Raw genomic sequence first — 11,347 nt, 5'->3', positions numbered from 1 at the left:
TGTATATATATATATATATATATATATATATATATATATATATCTGTAGGAGATGGCAGTTAGGGATGGGTGTGATTGTTTTGTGTCTGAAAAAGATGTAAAAGTCTCATTCCTTTAAACAGTGTTCCCATGCCTGTCTGCAAAACGCGTAAAGCCAGGTTTGTCAGCATGGTTAAGCAGTGCAGAAAGTCAGAATCACAGAATGGTTTGGGTTGAAAGGGAGCTCAAAGGAAGCTTCAAAGGCCGCCTGGTGCCGCTCCCTGCAGTGCACAGGGACACCCACAGCTCCAGCAGTGCTCACAGCCCCAACAGCCTGACCTGGGCTGTCTTCAGGGACGGGGCACCACCGCCTCTCTGGGCAACCTGTGCCAGTGCCTCACCGCCCTCAGTGCCAAAAAACCTTCCATATATCCAGTCTCAGTCTCCCTTATTCCAGGTTCTCAGTGACTCCCCCTTTGAATAACCGTGAGTTTCAAAAACCACAGTGCAAAAAAAGGTCTTTTGACTGCAGCGGTATCAAGATGAGCCCCTTCTTCATTAGAATGAATGCCATTTGCTTAAAAATAGAAATATTATGCCATCCTCCAGCAGCAAAAATGAAATACGCTATTAAAGGATTATGATTCTGTGACTTCAGACCTATTGTAGTCTTAATATTTCATGGTGCATTGACACAGAGTACATAATATGCTGAACAGCACTGTTGGCTTCAGCTGTTGCAAACAGTATGGTGCAGAAATAATTGAACGAAAAAGAAATTACAGCAACTCAGAGACTTGCGCAGATGTGGGATGGTAATGCTGAGCCAAACGTGCTTTAACAAAAAAATAAAAATAAAAAAAGACCAATGGAAAAATTTTCAGTAGGTTGTCCTTCTGCTGGCAGTCATTTGTGGTAGGACCAGCAGTCACTGCACTGCTCCTGTGCAGGGAAATCTGATTTGTCAGCAATATATAAAGCTAAAGAGTATGGAGAATGAGGCCTTATCTATACAGAGGCTTGCGTTCATTTCAGGAAAGCTGGTGTGAATCTCTGTTTATGCTTTTAAGTCTCAGATGCATCATCCAGTTACTGCAGTTTAACAAGTCGCTGTTTGTCAGCTGTGCTGTTAATAACGGCGTACGCACACTTAACCCAGTATAGGTATGAAGCAAAGCACATCAGATTACATCTTTCATCTGTTTTTATTTCAGTTTGTTTCACTCAAAGTAGTTCCTTGCCATCAAACAGGGATAGCTTCCATCAAAATCCCTATCTGGACAGACTTCTTGTATCTTAACCAAGATGTATTTAAGAAAACTTGGGTGATGAATCACACCTCCTCCTGCATGGGTAAGACATTGGGCTGCAGAGGTGGAAGGGCATCTACTGTTATTATTTTATTGCTGCTGCACTTAATATGAATTGCTCTGTTTCATTTCCATCCAAATAACATCAGAGTCTGGATGGGGAGGAGGCAATGGTGTGAGAGGTTGGGACCTTTGGTTTTCCTGGCAGCTGCCAGAGCTCCCCTGTCTCTGGCCGTGTGTTCTGAGCAGAAGTGTGACCATCAATCTGGAGATGCTGAATCAGGCTGGCTTCTCCCTGCTGCCTCTGCAGTGTGGGTGCCTTTGCCTGGCTGAGTCCTCAGACCAACAGATAAGTTAGAATGCACGAGTGTAAATCCTCTCTAGTTGGACTACAAGGCAGAGTCGAGAGCAAGGTGTCAGAATAGAAGGGTTTGGGCTTTGATGCAGAATGGGCAGAGGCAGCCAAGCTGAATCCCCACAGCCCTCCTGGCCCTCACCCAAGGTGGTTTTGATGCAAGGATTTGTCTTCTCTTTCTGGATGGCCTCAAGCACAAAGGAGCCCAGGCACAATAGAAGTGAGTGATGCTAATAGCAACATGTCAGGTATGTCTCCAAAATTGAGGAGCTAGAAATGTGCTTCTTGTTGCTAATAATCACAGAGCTTGACAAGCTTGTTGTTTCCACCCCTGTTCCTGTGTTGTTCCCTACACGAACTGACCTGATCCTCCGTGTATCTGCACAAACAACTGTGGGACGTCACCCTCAGCCCTGACAGCAGCAGCTCTGTGCCTGTTGCTCAGCTTCCCCGCCTGCTGCTGCAGACGGTGAGCCGGGTTAGCTGGATGTCAGCTCTCATCCAGCATGCCACTTGCTGCATCCCTGTATTTCTCTGAGCTGCTAAGTGCTGGGCTGCCTGTCACTCATGCAGTGACGTGCTGTCACTCCACACTTGGCATCTATGTGACATGAGCTGTGCCCAGGAGGACTCCCAGGAGGAGGGGTGCTGGGTGTAAAGGGACCTGCAGGTGCAGCTGGACAGACAGCTTCGCTGCAACGCCTTTCTCTCCAGGAACATGATGTTGCTCAAATATACTTAGCTATTTTGTTCTGTTTTGTTTTTAAAAGCCATTTTTGATCATTTCAGAACAAGCGAGAAATAAAAAGGGACTGGAACAGGTTGCCCAGTGAGGCTGTGAATGCCTCTCCCTGGAAGCATTCAAGGCTAAGCTGGATGGGGCTGTGAGCAACCTGATCTAGAGGGAGGTATCCCTGCCTATAGCAAGGGGTTGGAACTCAATGATCTTAAACATCCCTTCCAACCCAATCCCTCCTATGATTCTAAGATAAGAAATGTTCCAGCAGCATTGAAATGTTTCACCAGTGCCAGATAACAGCACAGCAATATTTCATTGAGAAATAGATTTTTCACTTGAAATTTGTTAAATGTTGTGTGTCAACCAGGAAACTCCAGTGTTTTGATCACTGGGAAGTGTCTGTTGGAAGGGTAAATTTTATTTTTTTCCCACAAGGGATTTTGAAATATTTGATTTTTAACTTGGAGCAAAGGCAGATTTCAGTGTGAGGAAGTTGCTCTGAATGTCTGTCCCATGCTTGCAGATATTGCATATTGCATGCTGGGGGCAGGAAGCCTTTGTACCCAATCACATCCTGAGGATGAGAAATCACGTCAATGCTTTCTGGTCTCTTAGCAGCCTGTTGAGATGCCCTTCACATTTAGGGAAATAGAGCTATGATATATGATATATATGTTATATATATGACACATATGATATATATATGATATGAGATATGTGTGTGATGTATGAGTCTTTGCTTGGTGAGAGGTTACAACATGTCTGTAAGTACATAGGTGGAAATAATCACTGGATATGATGCATACATTGCCCAGAGAGCTGTGGGTGCCCCATCCCTGCAGGCACTCAAGGCCAGGTGGGATGGGGCCCTGGGCAGCCTGAGCTGGTGAGGGGCAGCCCTGCCCATGGCCGGGGGTGGCACTGGGTGGGCTTTGAGCTCCCCTCCAACCGGAGCCATTCTACAATACATGTTTTCCCTGTGAGTGAAGCTCATTTCTTAACAAATAGGGCTACCTGCATCCCAGGTTGCAATGCAGCACTCTATAATCTCAAAGCCTGAGCCATAAGACTTCCAGCCTGTCCCAATGACTGATGTGATGCTGCCAGAGCAGAGCAAGCCCAGATCCTGGCAGGGCTTCTCCTCTCCTCTCCTCTCACTGTGTTTTGGTGGCTGTCATTCCCGTAACTTCCTCTGGAGCTCAGTCCTTTTCAAGGGCAGGCTATTGGGGATGTGTCCAAAATACATGTTTTCTAATTAAAGGGAATTGTTTACTTGATGTAGAGGGAGGAAATAATGGTCCCTTTGGCTGGATGTTTCTTCCTGAGTAAGATGTATTAATGATGATGCTCTGTAATTTCCTTTTTTCTTCCCTAATCTGCATCCCTTCTTCTTCCTTCAAAGGCCTCACTGTTCTCTTTCCTTTATTCCGTTCTCTTTCCTTTATTCCTTTCTTCCTTCAGCCCTTTCTACCCTCTTTGCTTACAGCCACAAATCAGCTCTCTCTGCTCCACATCGGGCTGTTTGCTAAGCCAAAACCAGCCATGTGCACCGGTCCACACTCCTCCAAAGCAGAATGTAAATTCATGTGGTTTTTGTGCAATGTGTCTTGATCAAAATGTACAATTTTTTTGGCCAGGAAAACATTTTCTGAGAATGTTTTCACCCTCATCCCTCAGAGCTGCACAGTTTTGCAGCGCACACATCCTTCAGACACACATATTTAACAAACCATATTCAACAGGGTGATTTGCAAGTCGTTAAGCAGTTTGACAGCCAATGGCATGAGGAAAAGGAAGGGTATTTTCAAAGCAGATCAATTTTTTGGCAGATAAGGTAAAGAAATCAATTCATTGGGCTAGAACTCTACAAACCAAATGCAGATAGAGAATGTGATGTATTTACTAACATCCTGAAGGGGGTGGCGCTAGCAAGATAGAGACTTACGGATAATTTTATTTGGAGAAAAAAATGTCCCAAAAGAAGGCATGCTGCTAATAGGATCTGCCAGCAAAAGATTGTGCAGATGAGAAAGTGCTAAATCTGAACACGGCTTTATGGGATTTAGAATGTAGTTTCCAGGCTTCAGTGGTAAATAATAATGGAACAGAACGCGTGTGCTTGTCATTCAGCTAAAGGACGTTTGTGGGCACTTTGCAATCTCAGTGCATCTATTGTGTGACCACCTCACGTCAAGATTTTGCAATTAAAAATTGAAAATAAAGCGCATCTCTTAGAGAAGTAGGGTGATCCTATTACTGAGATGCATCCACCTGTGGCAGGGAACACATTGGCTGCTTAATCTGTGTCCAAAACTCCATGCTGCCGTTCTGAAGAAGCAGCAAAGAATTCTCTGCTCTCTTTGTATGGATGAGAAAACAAATCTGGGGGCTCAGGAGGCAATTCAACCCATTGGAATAGGACCACATATTCAGGAGCTGCATTAGTTGTTTGGTTTAGCAAAAAGGACGCTCGGATCATCTGTTGCCTTGGGGACCCCATCTCCTTTTCCCATTTCTGCAGCATATATCTCTCCCCATTTAATGGCATGTTGAAGCATCATTTCAGTACCAGCACAGAATGAGAAATGGTTCCTAATGGCTGATAATGCTTCTCGTGTCGCTTGATCTTTCCTGTCTCTCTCGCTCCATGCCTACCGGTGGAAAAGATGGTTCTGTCATCCACGAGAGGGGCTGCCCCTCCCTCTGGGAGCTTCTATAACGCCGCTCCAGGAAAATGACCTGTTTGTTATTTTTGAATAGAAAAACTCTGCTTTGTGACTTTGATACTTGACATGATATGGGTTCTTAGGAGATGGGGAAATTGAAGAAAATGTGTGGTGGTTGTTGTTTTTTTTTTTTATTATTCCTTCCTTTATTTGCCGGGCATTAATACAGCAGAAGCAAGCTGGGTAATGTGAGAGTCTGGATCTTCTCATGGTCAGTCACAGTTCTTAACCTTTCTCTTTTCTGCTGTAAGTGCCCTTGGGACTGTTTGCGTTGTTATTTCAAGGTTCTCTCGGTGAATGCAAACAGGAGGGGGGGTTGATCACACACACACACAGCCCTCTGAGTTCCCTTCTCATGGCATCGCGCATACAAAGGCAGCACCATCCAAAGGGCCGAGGGGTTTTCAGGCTCATTTATAAGTATTGTCATCTCAAAGTTTTTGTACAAACGAGCTTGTTTTGGTAAAGTGAGCACCATTGTTCTGCTGGGTTCACACCAGATGAAAATCTAGCTTAAAATACATATGAGAGTTTGGTCATGTAGATGCTATCTTTTAGATTTTTATTTCTTCCCTTTATTTTTTGCAAAGCACACAAAATCCCCACAGGCTCTGATGTCTTACAGTGTTTCTATAAATGTGAAGCTCGAGCCTTTTTGGCTGGAGTTCCAAAACCTTGAAAGGTTTGGAAAGAAATAGAGCACAATGTTTTCTTGCAACTAACGCTCTGCTCCATGCCAGTGTCTCGTTAGTTTTGACAGCAGGAGAAAAGCTTATGGCCAAAGATAACAAAGTCGGAGGTGTATTCCACAGAAGGCACTTTAATTTTTCTGGGTTTCTCCTTCTCTATGTTCACCCCCATGTAGGTGGGTGAGAGCTGCCTCAGTACCACCCCAACCATTGGACATTGCAGGATGGGATTAATGTTAAATAGGCAGAGAGTGAGGAAGTTCTGAGCGTGCCTTGGTCCTGCTTTGGGACTGTTACAAAGGGAGATCCTCCCCTCTCTTCTTTCTCCTTCTGCTCAGAAGATGCTCACAACGCTGTATTTATCTCAATGTCATTTTCTTCGAGATGTGAGCTGGAACAAATCCGGAGCAGCTGCTTCATTTCTAAGTGTCCTTTAGGGATCCCTTCAGCAGACACTTTGCAGAATATAATGATGACATTCTAACGAGCATTAATGCACATGTTGTCATCTTTCTATATTTACACTTCCCACAGGAGGCATAGTTCTGAAAAGCAAAAGAGAGAGGGAGAGAAACTTTTATGTAGAAACTTCAGCATGTGAGTTAGGTCTGACCAGAGCATCCTCCTAATTAACAAAGCCAGAGTAATAGCCAGATGTAGGGGCTAAGCAGGAAGCCACAGCCATCATGCAAAACTTCTCAATGCAAGAAGAAAGACTCTGCCTGCAGCACCTGCTGATGAGACCAGTAAAAACAGGAGAACAGAATTCCATTGACAGACAGACTAGGAGTAGGAGCACAGGGCACCGATGCTATTTGTCTCCTGTATAAAAGAGATCTTAGAGCAGAGCCAGGATTGCTGTAGACCTCGTGAACTCCGGTCTGAGTATTTAACTGCAAACTATAGGCACTATATATTCAAGCATATGCTTGCCCTTTCTCTGCCTAGCCCAGAAAGATGAAGCATGGAAAATATACCTGGCCTTTGTGGTGGATGCTTATTAGCCACATCATTAAATGAGCCCTGTAATGGTCTCAATGAGCAATGCATTCAGCACTGACTACTCATGCAATGCCCTCTCCATGTGTTTCCACTGAAAAGACACTTCCTGAATCACAAATGCAATCAAATCCTCTTTGTCCAGAGGGTCTTCATGGGGAAACAAACGCTATGAATTCTTTTCCCCGGCAGGAATGTGGCAGACGTTCATAAGCATGTGTGTGTATATATATTTATATGAAAATAAATGTTAAAAGAACGAACAAAATAAGTGAAATGAAAGTACACACACTTGGTGCTTCATAATATAAGCAGTTGAAATGGATAAGGTCGCAGCTTTGTCCTCTGCTTACTGATCTGATCGGGGAAAGATTGTATCAAATAAATAATATATCAGAAGATTTCTCCCTTCATCTCTTCACACGTACGCTCTCACAGTCCCCGCAACATTATCCAAATCAGGAGTGAAAATCCAGCCTGTATGATAAGTAGTAATAAATGGCTGTGCTTGTCAGTGGAAATTTTGTTGGCAAATTTCCGAACCAGATTAAAAAGTAAATTAGATTTCTTCTGGAGAGTTATTTTCAAGGGGTTTTGTCTGCTGATGTTCTCGTGCAAGATTGCAGCTTAGCCAAAGGGGGAAGAGAACAAAAGGAGAGGATAAAGAATCGAGGTTGCAATTATCTGACTGAACAAGGCTCTCCCGTGCAAGGCACCTAATCAGGAAAGTCTCAAATTTGCTTAAAATACAAGGTGCAATACCACATTTATTTATAATCTGCCTCACCTGCTCAGATAAAACTGTTTCTAAAGCCAGGCAATTGCAGGAGACAAGCTGTAAAATGGAACAAATGGAATCAAATCAGGTATTAATAACAGCAGAATGAAATAATAATAAAAAAGTGTCTTTTAGCAGAGTATAATTTCTGTTTTACAGAAAATACCAATGAAGCAGAGTGACACGCGAAAGTATTACGGAGTGGGAAGAAGTGAGAGGGACGAGGAGGAAAGGGAGGTGAGGATGGTTGTTCAGGTGTTAATCCTTGGGTACTGTGAGGGAGAGAATGGGACCCCAGGTGCCTGAGGGTGAGTAATGAGGGGCAAATGATGGGAGCAATGGGGATGCTACACTGGGGGCAGGTGAGGCTCATGATGTCCTCTGTTCGTGTTGCCATGCAGCTCACAGAGCTTTCCTTTGGAGCTGCGTGCAACATGGTGCCCTTCTCCAGCCTTCCCTGTGGATCTGGGTGAGTCTCTTTGGCTTTATTTCCCATTTATACAGCAGAAATGTTGTTTTCTTGGTGATTTAAAGCCTGTTTCTGGTATCTGTGCACACAGAAACTGTTTGTTGTTGACCTTGCTTAGAAACTCAAGGGCCAGAGTAGAAGTGTGTTTCATGTGGAGCTGAGTATTTGTTGCCTGTCTCCTGATGTCCAGGGGCTCTTTCTCCAGCTGGGCACATGGAAGGGTCCTACAGCACTTCAAGAGTTGGTCGCGTGGCTGTTATTTAAATCTCTGTGGTTTATAATGTGCTGTTTGCCCACTGAAGGGCAAGTAGCTGCTGTGAAATGCTGGGATCAAAACTGAGAAAGTGATTTATCCCCCAATGTTTATGAAACAATTTGCTAGGCACAGTGACATGCTGTTGTGCTTAAATGTTTGCAGAAACAGATTGATTTGCTTGTAAGTGCGCTGGGTTTGGCCTATTACAGCATTATGATATGCTGCAGAGCAGTTAGTTTAGGATTGTTGATAAATATTGTCTGGGCAGGTGGCTGTTTAAAGAATTTGTTTGGAGATGCTTGTTTTGGATGACTCTTGGTGGTAGCCTGGAAACTCTCTCCGTACAAACAGCCCTTCTGCATCTATAAGCCAGGTCTCTGGGAAACACACTGACCTCCTGCGTAACCTTGCTCCTAAATGGCTCAGCTGTATTGAACATCTGAAAATAAAAACCTGAGGAGGGGAGGGGACAACACACTGTTCTACTTTTTTTCACCATCCCATGCTTAAAAGAAGTGCAGGTGTGCTGCTGGCTGTAGGCTGCAGCATGTACTCCTCATCCAATAGTGGGGTGATGGTACTGGGTCTCTTGTGATGCACAACACGAGTTGGACTGTGCAGGACAACCAGGTCTGAGCAGCTTGCAGGGTCTCTAATTGCTGTTAATGTTACTTTTCTACGTCTCTGATGGCCTGCTTTTGTGAGGTCATGGTAAAAACAATCCAAGTGCGTTAAATGAATGGGAAAAACTTGAAACTGGCGTGTTCTGTGTGGCAGCTCCAGGAACCTGCAGGTGTGGGTGGTTGGTGTAGTGGGGCATGAGCAGGGCTCAGCATTGGCCTCTGCTGAGATGCTGCATGTACCCTATGCACACAGGCAGCCCTTTCCCAGGTCCTGCTGCAGTCAGCGCCCTTCATTTCACATGTATTTGGGTAGCTGTGTTTCCAGGCACTGAGCAGCTGCCTGCCTGACATGAGTGACGCACCCAGCCCGTGTGGTCTGACTTCTATAATTGGGGTCAATCACAGAAAAAACCCTGTCACAGCAGAAAGTGCTTCTCGGTGCTGGGGCTGCCACAGACAGCAGCACTCCGGGGACTGAGAAAGAGCCTCGCTGCCCTCCCTGCCCTCTGCTTTCCCCTCCTCTCTGCTGCTCATCGCCTGCTGTCTGTGCGCTGCTCCTTCTTGCTTGCTGCTCTGCAAAGGGAAACGTGCTCATCCTGGTACTGGGCTCCTGCAGCAGGCCAGGGCCATGCTCCCAGTAAGGACCCCATAAGGGAGGCAGCAGGGTGCAGCTTGGCGTGATGCTGAAGGCTGGGGTGGGTGCATGTAGCTGTCAGTGAGGGGACAGAGTAGGGTTTCCCAACCCGACCAGCCTGTATGCAAGTCATGCCTAGGTGTGGACTGATGATTTATTTATAATACTGGGACTCCGAAACCCTTCTGAGAATAGTTTTTGGTTCCTTTGCGACTTTATGTGGGGGCAAAACCTTCATGCTTTTGCGGATTTTTCATTCAGTTGGAGTAGTAGTTTCCCAAAGGAGGGTTTATCCTCGCTCCCTGTATCGCTAGCATCTCTGGAGGTCCTGTTGAGTTAGTAATTCTGGCATGTGTGGATACAGTCCCAACTTGTGGTGCTCCTGAATCTGCAATGGGTCGGTGCAGAGGGCTGGTGGCTGTGTAGTGGTGGCAATTGTTCCTCATGGTGAAAAATAATGAGAAACCAAAGGTGACGGATGTGTATCATCAGCATGCAGGTGGTGAACTCAGTGGCATTCGGTGCACAGAGTCTGCTGCTGGGGATGAGCAGCAGTCAGAGCTGGGCTCTGCCCCTCGTCTTCCTGCCTCTTATATGTGATGGGACCCACACTGGGCACCTTCCAAGCAGCGACAAGAAGAGGGTAGTGATGTGCCAATGCACGTGGGTTGGAGCCAAGCGATAGCTGGAAAACAGAGAGAGGAAAAAAATCTTTAGAGAGATGTAGTGGGCTGGATTAGGAGCAAGAGGGTTGCTCTGCATCTATCCTATTTGGCTAAGTCCAGTTTTGCTGTAAGGAAGGACTTTCCCTGCAGTCTTGCCTTGGGGCCAGCAATGCTGAGCTAAAGGCCGGGTGGGAAACCTGGTCCACGCTGGAGAGTGGGAACCAGAGATCCCTTTTTCTTTGCTGTCATCCTCCATCCGGGAGGGATGAGCAGGATTTGTGATCTCCTGAGCCCCATTCGGAGCTCAGGGGTGGCTCTGCTTCCTGTGGCGGTGCTGTGAAATAAATAAATAAGCATAGATCATCCTCGTTCCTTCTGCTCACCCTGCCAGTCAGTGACAAAGGAGCAAGGGACCTTTCATTGAGATAAATACAGTGTAAGTGGGTAATTAAAGTGACTGATTTCTCCGCCCTAGGAGCTTTCCAAGGCTCTCTTTCCCATCCTTGCATTCGAATGGAGGAGGAAGGAGTGGAGCCAGAACAGTCCTGAACGGCTCAGACAGGGGACAGCACTCTAAGAGGGGACCTCGGCTCTCCCTTCGTGCCGACCTTTAATCAGATGTGCTTAAGCAAGCACAGGAGGTCTGAAAACATTCATCTGGAAACCAGCAATAATAAGCATCTCGTTTCTCTGCGAGGTTGTGTTAGCGAGACCTTTTCTGTCTCCTTTTCTCTCCCTTCTCTGTCGCAAAAAATAGCATGGAGGAAGGATTCACAACTCTACGTTGACTTGTGAGTTTTTGCCCTTAGCTGTTTTTATGCTTTCCAAAATCTGGGGAGCGGGAGTCGGGAGCTGTCATAGCTAGAGCATGGCTGACAAATCTATTTAGAAGGTGAGATATGAAAGTCACACAACTCAGGCTTTCTGGCAAAGAGGGTTTTGCAAATTCGCAAGGAGGAAAGAAAAAAAAACAACCTAACGAAGGTAGAAGGAATGAGGCAGCCTTCCAGTGCTGCTGGCACACGCAGATAGGGCTGTGCTGCCCATAGCCCCCATCTCTGCCAGGTCGGAACTTCCAGATCTGCTGCCTGGATTAGTATAGAAGGAGGCTGTTCAGCAAAACCC

General features: G+C 45.7%; 1 long non-coding RNA gene across 1 annotated transcript; it reads right to left on the bottom strand.

Annotated features, from left to right (window-relative positions):
• Positions 1-5,435: 5,435 nt before the first annotated feature.
• LOC109371017 lies at positions 5,436-7,874 on the bottom strand. Its single transcript, XR_002121666.2, has 3 exons — positions 7,742-7,874; positions 7,585-7,632; positions 5,436-6,343 (listed from the first exon to the last, which is right to left on the bottom strand). It is a non-coding gene; the product is annotated as an uncharacterized LOC109371017 (long non-coding RNA).
• Positions 7,875-11,347: the final 3,473 nt, after the last annotated feature.

The sequence above is a fragment of the Meleagris gallopavo genome, chromosome 26 (assembly GCF_000146605.3).
Source record: "Meleagris gallopavo isolate NT-WF06-2002-E0010 breed Aviagen turkey brand Nicholas breeding stock chromosome 26, Turkey_5.1, whole genome shotgun sequence".
Taxonomy (NCBI): domain Eukaryota; kingdom Metazoa; phylum Chordata; class Aves; order Galliformes; family Phasianidae; genus Meleagris; species Meleagris gallopavo.
This window is presented reverse-complemented; position numbering and strand designations above follow the sequence as displayed.